This window comes from Neovison vison, chromosome 13 (assembly GCF_020171115.1).
Source record: "Neovison vison isolate M4711 chromosome 13, ASM_NN_V1, whole genome shotgun sequence".
In the NCBI taxonomy this organism is placed as follows: Eukaryota; Metazoa; Chordata; class Mammalia; order Carnivora; family Mustelidae; genus Neogale; species Neogale vison.
Window position 1 is genome coordinate 39964700 of NC_058103.1, and position 9351 is coordinate 39974050.

General features: G+C 36.0%; 1 pseudogene; it reads left to right on the forward strand.

The window, feature by feature from the left end:
- The first annotated feature begins 224 nt into the window (after nucleotides 1-224).
- On the forward strand, nucleotides 225-1266 carry LOC122892992 (annotated as a pseudogene).
- Nucleotides 1267-9351: the final 8085 nt, after the last annotated feature.

The following is a 9351-nucleotide window of genomic DNA, read 5'->3' on the forward strand; positions in this document are numbered from 1 at the left end:
GATCTAATTTGTTTTAGAGGTAGATAATAGAGATTTTCATGCAAAACATAAGAATTTGATGTTCAGATTTCTAAAAAAATTTATAAAGAAATGCTAAATACATCAAATGATAGATACAAAAGATATTTTAAGGATCTCTTCCGCCGCCATTTTAAATCCAGCTCCATACAACGCTCCGCCGCCGCTGCCGCCGCGACCCGGACTGCGCGCCAGCACCCCCGACCGACAGCTCCGCCGCCATGGAGGACATGAACGAGTACAGCAACATTGGGGAGTTCGCAGAGGGATCCAAGATCAACGCGAGCAAGAACCAGCAGGATGACGGTAAAATGTTTATTGGAGGCTTGAGCAGGGATACAAGCAAGAAAGATCTGACTATTTGTCCCGGTTTGGGGAAGTGGTGGACTGTACCATTAAGACAGACCCGGTGACCGGAAGATCGAGAGGATTCGGATTCGTGCTTTTCAAAGACGCTTCTAGTGTCGACAAGGTGTTGGAACTGAAAGAACACAAACTGGATGGCAAATTGATAGACCCCAAAAGGGCCAAAGCTTTAAAAGGGAAAGAATCGCCCAAAAAGGTGTTTGTGGGTGGATTGAGCCCAGATACTTCGGAAGAACAAATTAAAGAATATTTTGGAGCCTTTGGAGAGATTGAAAATATTGAACTTCCCATGGATACAAAAACAAATGAAAGAAGAGGATTTTGTTTTATCACATATACAGATGAAGAGCCAGTAAAGAAATTATTAGAAAGCAGATATCATCAAATCGGTTCTGGGAAGTGTGAAATCAAAGTTGCACAACCCAAAGAGGTATACGGGCAGCAACAGCAGCAACAAAAAGGAGGAAGAGGTTCTACAGCTGGTGGACGAGGTGACACTAGGGGTCATGGACGAGGTCAGGGCCAAAACTGGAACCAAGGATTTAATAGCTATTATGATCAAGGATATGGAAATTACAATAGTGCCTATGGTGGTGATCAAAACTATAGTGGCTATGGCGGCTATGATTATACTGGGTATAACTATGGGGACTATGGATATGGACAGGGATATGCAGACTACAGTGGCCAACAGAGCACTTACGGCAAGGCATCTCGAGGGGGTGGCAATCACCAAAACAATTACCAGCCATACTAAAGGAGAACATTGGAGAAAACAGGAGGAAATTGCTAAAGTTAACCCATCTTGCAGGACGACATTGAAGATTGGTCTTCTGTTGATCTAAGATGATTATTTTGTAAAAGACTTTCTAGTGTACAAGACACAACTGTGTCCAACTGTATATAGCCGCCAATTAGTTTTCTTTGTTTTTACTTTGTCTTTTGCTCTGTGTTATGACTCGATGTGGATTTGTGTTTATGCAAATTTTATTTGTATGATTTCATGTTAAACCTCAAATAAATGCTTCCTTATGTCAAAAAAAAAGATATTTTAAAGTAATTTTTAGAGTCTGTCCAATGATAAAACAAGTGTTCAGTAAGAAGATATTTATACTAATTCAGTTATACCATGGTCCAAATGAGCCTGAAAAATAACTACTTGCAGAAGTTATGCATGTTTTTTCTAGCCAAGGAAGAAATAATTTTGTCTTCTAATATATCATGAAGGAGTAACATTAAAATACTTACCCTTAATCTAATTTTATTCTTTTGCCCAACCTTATGATTAATTGATGACTTCTGTTGACATAAAAATATTTGAATTATGCATTGAGGTTTTTGATAACTAGTAATATTCTGTATCTGTTGAATTAGTCTCTTTCTTACTCTCCACACCTAATGGGTAGAAAAACAAAAGGATCTCAAAAGTTAATAATGTGGCTAACCTAATAATAATTAATTAAAGAGGGGTGCCTGGGTGTCTCAGTGGGTTAAGCCTCTGCCTTTGGCTCAGGTCATGATCTCAGGGTCCTGGGATTGAGTCCCACATTGGGCTCTCTGCTTATAAGGGAGCCTGCTTACCCCTCTCTCTGTGCCTGCCTTTCTGCATACTTGTGATCTCTCTCTCTGTATTAAATAAACAAACAAATAAGAAATACTTGTTAAGGTCTACCAAGTGGGAATGATAGTTGGTACACAAAGTGTACACAAAGAACTTAAAACGTTCTCACTAATGAGCACAAAATGAGGAGAGGTCCTGAGGCAGGAACCTGGCATTTCTAGGAAGTGGAAGTCAGTATGGCCAGAGCATAGTTAATGAGAAGGAGAGAAGAAAGGGGAAATAGTAGTGTTATTTTGCAGTCTGAAATTAACTTCAGATAGCAACCTAAAATCTAAGAATAGCCTTTTCTTTAAATAACTTGAACAAAAGTTACTTTCCATCTTATTTGACATTAAATGGCACGTTAGACTCCTCAGATATAAGCAACAGACACCCAACTCATACAAGCTTAAGCACAAAAGAAATTATAGGTTTGGCTTCAGGTCTGATTAGAAGCATAGGCTTTGTTACACCAGTATACTCACTGATTCATGTCAGTTTCTCAAAGAAGCCTTCCCTTCCATCCATAACTGTTAGGCTATCTTTCATAACATTCTGCATACCTCCTTCATATAACATTACAACTTTAAATATATAGGAATTATGTATGTACTTTAATGTTGTGTCTGCCACTAGCCTGAAAGTTCCAGAAGGAGAGAGATGAAGTCTGTCATATTCACTTCTTTCAAACACCTAATACAGGATTTTTCACATAAAAATGCTATATAAATTTTTGTCAAATAAATAATTAAAATTCTTTTTGAAGACTACTGGAATTTATAGGCAGTAAAACCTAGGGCAATATGGCTCAGAAACTGTCATTAAATTTTTTATTAAATAATGAAGCAGTCTCTTCTACCCCATATAAAAAGAAAAATTGTAACTATGCAGTGAGTCTTCTATAGTAGGAGAAAAAGTATTCCTTTCTAGAGGGTACAGGTGACCTAAAGCAGAACAAGGATTATAGGAAAGACACTGATGGGTTAGCTCTCTTGAGGTGTACCACTGCCATTTTACTTCTAAGAATTTTCACCTATCCATACACACAGCTGCATATTTTTTGGTTTAGATAACAAGGAAGAATACCAAAATGCTATATAAGAGGAATAATTTATTTATACAATTTAACATATTTTATGATCTGTTTCTTCCTCTTTGTAAAATCAAGACCAATCTAAAATAACTTTTTGAATTTCATGGGACCTTATATGTATTTTCCTTTGGTTCTTCAAGGAAATGACTCTTCAGAATTAAGATCGTCAGAGACTAAGCATGATGGGTGGATTAACTGTAAGTACTGACATAATGTTAAACTATTTGTATTCCTGGTTTTTGTCATTTATTGCTCCTTGTTAGTTATGAAAATCACTTTGACAAGGGAATGCTGAAGGCTTAATAATTTTTTTTGGACTTCAGATATAGTTACCTTTTCTCTCGGCTATCAATATATGAGAGATGACATTTGATGGTCAATGCTTACAACATCTTTGTAATTTAAGAAATGAAATTGGATGCAAATACATGTATTTTATTATAATGGTCATAAGCATGGATTTATAAACTACCATAAGAATCCTTTTGTATTGGGGTGCCTGGGTGGCTCAGTGGGTTAAGCCTCTGCCTTTGGCTCAGGTCATGATCTCAGGGTCCTGGGATCGAGCCCCGCATTGGGCTCTCTGCTCAGCAGGGAGCCTGCTTCCCCCTCTCGCTCTCTGTGTACCCTCTGCCTACCCTCTCTCTGTGTCAAATAATAAAAAAAAATCTTTAAAAAAAAAAAAGAATCCTTTCGTGTTATAATGCCTCCAGATTCTGTATTGTAAACTCATAAGAAAAATAACACAAAATATGTCCAGATTTACTCTTACAAGCAGGTGTTTTAAATATGTCATTATTTTTATTTTTTCTTTATAAGTCAGTTACAAGAACTGCTATAGGGTGGGTTATTATAAAAAACAGTGGGTCAGCTATTACCAAGGAATTAGAAGTAAAATTTTTAGAATGGTATTTTCAGGATAACATACTATCTATTTAAGAGAGTGTTATTAAATTTAGTAAATTTTTTTTTTTAGATTTTTTTATTTATCAGAGAGAGGGTCGGGGAGAGAGCAAGCACAGGCAGACAGAATGGCAGGCAGAGGCAGAGGGAGAAGCAGGCTCCCTGCTGAGCAAGGAGCCCGATGTGGGACTCGATCCCAGGACGCTGGGATCATGACCTGAGCCGAAGGCAGCTGCTTAACCAACTGAGCCACCCAGGCGTCCCTAAATTTAGTAAATGTTAATCTGGTAACTTTAATTTAAGAAAGTGATATTAAATTTAGTAAATGTTAATCTGAAAAATGCCTAACCATTGTTTCCTAAAATGAACTAGTTTTTTCCATGAAAAAAATAATACAATATTCTTTGCTATATTTCATCTCACTCTTTTATTAAGATATAGGGCACCCGAGTGGCTCAGTCGGCTGAGCCTCCAACTCTTGATTTCGGGTCAGGTCATGATCTCAGGGTCGTGGGATTGAGCCCCATGATGGGCTTCCTGATCAGCATTTCCAGGAAAGCCTGATTGGCCTAACTGTAAGTTATATGGTTACACCCTGGTATCTTTATCGATGGTTCCACCAAGACTGCGTGGGTCAGGGGAAATAATTTCTAAAAGGAAAATTAGATTCCTAATCTGAAAGAAGGGAAACTAGATTATGGATAAACAAAAACATCATATACCCATGACAATATAGCACATATACTTTCTTGCTAGTAGAAGCTTTTCCCAAATGAACAACAAACATTTTGTACTTGTCAGAATTCACTCATTTATTTAACAAGTATTCAATGTGTACTCTGTGGTAGGCCATGCAAGATGTAGGAAATCCCAGAATAAGCAAATAAAAATTGGTTTCCATATGATACAAAAAAGATCCATTTGGCAACCTAAGGGAAGAAATGTAATGAACACTCACTCCTCCATACCATCAACTCTCCTTCAGTCCCACTTTGACTTAAATTCCAGGGCAGCTGTTGGTGATAACACGTAAGACATAGCTTCAGCCACGCCTTGTTTGTCCAGAAGTAGCAAACTGGAGGTCTGAAGTCTTGTTAATCTTGCACAGTGTTATAAGAAATTGCTAACATTAAAAAATCACGACAAAGGAGAAACGACTAAATACAACATGGGATCTGAACTGGATCTTGTTTCAGAAAAAAAGAATACAGGGTGCCTGGGTGGCTCCGTGTGTTAAAGCTTCTGTCTTCACCTCAGGTCCTGATCCCAGAGTCCAGGTGATTGAGCCCCACATCGGGCTCTCTGCTTAGTGGGGATCCTGCTTCCTCCTCTGTCTCTCTGCCTGCCTCTCTGCCTACTTGTGCTCTCTGTCTGCCAAATAAATAAGTAAAATCTTAAAAAAAAAAAAAAGGATATTAGGGGGACAACTGGTAAAATTTGAAGGTCTGCACATTAGTTAATACTGTTGTATCAATGGTAATTTTCTGGTTTTAATAACTGTACTGTGGTTATTTAAAATATTAACATGAATGTAAGTCTAACATCGTTTTTAATAAAAAGAGTATTAATAAGACTTAATTTCTAGCTTCTCTTGAAAAATGGGAAGATCTGACAAGATTATTTTGATGGAATGAATGAGTTTCTAAAAAAATAATTATCAAAATTGACTCAAAAAGAAAAACAATCATGTAGTAAGTTGAAGAGTTTATTAAAATTGGCCTCTATAAAATGAACCAGCTCTTAAAGGTTTTAATGGTTGTTACTATCAAACCATCAAAAACAGATAACTCAGGCCATTCAGGCACCCCCAGAAATACTTTTAAAAGTATTTTAAAGTATTTTAAAAGTATTTCTGTGGATGTCTGAGTGGCTCAGTCAGTTAAGCATCTATCTTTGGCTCAAGTCATGATACCAGGGTCCTGGGATCAACCTGGCATCAGGCTCCCTGCTCAGCAGGGAACCTGTTTCTCCCTCACCCTCCGCCACTCTCCCTGTTTGTGCTCTGTCTCAACCTGACCCCCCCCCAAAAAAAAATAGAGAGAGAGAGGGAGAAAGAGAGGAACATATCATACAAACATTTTTTTTTAAAAAACAGGAATGGCTATATTAACATCAGATAAGATGTAATAAAAATTACAAGAGATGAAGAAGCACATTACACATGATGAAAGGATCAATCCATTAGGAAAACTTAATCTTCAATGTGTATACACCAAACAACAGAGCCCCAAAACTAGGAAACAAAAACTGATAGGAGAAATAGACAAACCTACAGTTATACACCGGGGACTTAAATATCCCATTCTTAGCAATTACTACTAAACAGCTACTAGATGGCAAATTATAAGATCTAAACAACACAATCAACCAACTGGATCTAACTGAAATATGCGAAATACTCTACCTATCAGCAGCAAGATACACATTTTTTTTTTCCCTAGTGCCCATGAAACATTCACCAGGATAGACCACATCCCCAGACCACAGAAAATATATCAACATGCTTAAAAGAACTGAAATCACACAGAATATATTCTGTAATCATAATGGAGCCAAAGCAGAAATCAATAATAGAAAAACAACAAGGAAACTCTTCAAACACTTGGAAATAAAATAACACACTTCTAAATAATCCATAAATCAAAGAGAAATTCTCAAAGAAAAGTTTAAAAATACATAGAACTGAAAGTGAAAATACAACATATGAAAATACGTGGGATGCAGCTAAAACAGTGCTGAGTATTAAATGCTGATATTAGAGAAAAGAAAGATCTTAAATAATCTAAGTTCCTTTCTTAAGAAACTAGAAAAAGAAGACAAAAATAAATCTAAAGCAAGATGAAAGAATATAAGAGCAGAAATTAATGTAATTGGAAACAATAGAGAAAAATCAATAGAACAAAAAGCTGGGTTTTTAAAAAATCAATAAATTGATAAATCTCTAATGATACCAACAAAGATAATAAGAATGAAGACCCACATCACCAATACTAGTATTAAATAGAGAATATTACTAAGATCTTGCAGGCTTAGGAGGAAATAATTATTAGTCAGATTCTCCAGAGAAACAGAACTGATAAGATGTGTATGTATAGAACAAGTTTATTTTAAAAAATTGGCTCATGTGTTATGGAGGCTGGCAGTCCAAAATCTGCATGGGAACCCACAGAAAAACTGGTGCTGCAGCACAGTTCTAAAATTGGCAAGTTGAAAACCCAGAAAAGAACCAATGTTAAAGTTCAAGTGTGAATGAAGTTAGGGTAGGGACCCAGGAAGAGCTAATGTTGTAGTCCAAATCCAAAAACTATCTGATACAGTATTTTTCCTTGGTCAGGAAAGATGAGTCTCTGTACTATTCAGGTCTTAACTAAATGGATAAGAGCCACTCACGTTATGGAGGGCAATCTGCTTTACTCAAAATCTACCAATTTAAATGTTAATCTCATTCATAAACACCCTCACAGAAACATCCAGAATAATGTCTGAACAAATATCTAGATACTGTGGCCCAGCCAAGTTGACACATAAAATTAACTATTAACAACTTAATTCTCATAAATTTAAAAACATAAAAGAAATGAACCAATTCCTCAAAAAATCACAAACTGTCAGAATTCAACCAAGATGAAGTGGAAACACAGTAAGTCCTACAATGATAAAGGAAATTAAGCTTATAATTAAAAAGCTCCCCCCAAAGAAATCATTAGATCCAGGTAGACTCACTGGAGAATTCTACAAAACATTTAAAGAATTAACACCCAGGTGTGCCTGGGTAGCTCAGTTGATTAAGTGCCTCCCTTTGGCTTGGGTCAAGATCCCAGAGTCCTGGGATTGAGCCCCAACATGAGGCTCCCTGCTCATCAGGGAACCTAGTTCCCTTTTGCTCCCTCTGCCTGCCACTCCCCTTGCTTGTGTGCGGGGCACACACACACACGCGTTCTCTGTGTGTGTGTGTGTCAAATAAATAAATAAAATATTTAAAAAGAATAAAAAGTAAAATAATTAACACCCATTGTACACAATCTGTTCTAGAAAATGGAAGAGGAAGAAACACCTCCCAACTCATTTTTTAGGCCGTTATTACACCAAAGTCAGAGAAAGACAGCACAAAACAAAACAAAACAAACAAACAAAAAAACACCAAAAACTACAAGCCAATATCTCTCATAATGGGATTAATAGTCATTAATTTCAGGCCTGAGAATTTGTTCCATAGAATTAAATCCATCGAGGTATAAAAATATATAAGCACTTACTGAATTTTTTCTTAGTGGCAAAACTCAGAAACAAGTGACTACCCATGAATTTAGTAGTGATAGAATAATTATGATATATAATATGCATCTATTAAAAATAAATTAGAAATATATCAGCTGATTTGAAAGAATTCTCACACAAAGTTGAGTAAGAAAACAAAGTGAAGAAAAATGTGGTTAATATAATACCCTTTTAATAAAAGAAAATAATGACAAAAACTCCTACGTGTTTGTGAATATATGTATGTATGTACCTGGGTTTACATACTTTTTAAAATTAATAACCTAATTTTTAACAGTCCTTCCTATACCAGATTACACATACTTAACATTTGACAGTTTGTCGCATATTGAGTAATTCTACATTGAGAAATATACCTTGTATGTATATATATATATGTATACATATATATATAGCGTAAGACAGATGCTTAACCAAATGAACCACCCAGGCATCTCTGGCATGTCTCTTTCTATTGTTATACTTTATTTTTCTACAAATTAGTTTTTTATTAAAAAACATTGAAACCATTTATTTTCTTAGTGAATAATTTTGTTCATGTTCAATTTACTTGTCTAGTCAAATACAAATATATTAAATTCAGAATAAAAAAGAGCATAAAATTATAGGGGCTTTGCAGAACACATAATTAGATACAATTCCTGTAAAAGTTCTTCTTTTTTTTTTTTTAAGATTTTATTTATTTATTTGACAGAGAGAGATCACAAGTAGGCAGAGAGGCAGGCAGAGACAGGGAGGAGGAAGCAGGCTCCCTGCTGAGCAGAGAGCCCGATGCGGGACTTGATCCCAGGACCCTGAGATCATGACCTGAGCCGAAGGCAGCAGCTTAACCCACTGAGCCACCCAGGTACCCTGTAAAAGTTCTTCTAATCTAAAATATTAATTACAAGTAAGGACCATCAATAATTTTCTATATTTTTCAGGCTTATTATGTAGAGTCTTTCCTTGTAAAACTTCAACAAATGTAACCTCAAAGGTACTATATTTCAATACTAAATAACAAGAAAATTCCTTAAAAAAAACCTGAAAAAATCAAAATAAAACTTTCAAAATCATTAGAGCTTGTCATATATAGACTTCATTGAGTTGAGAT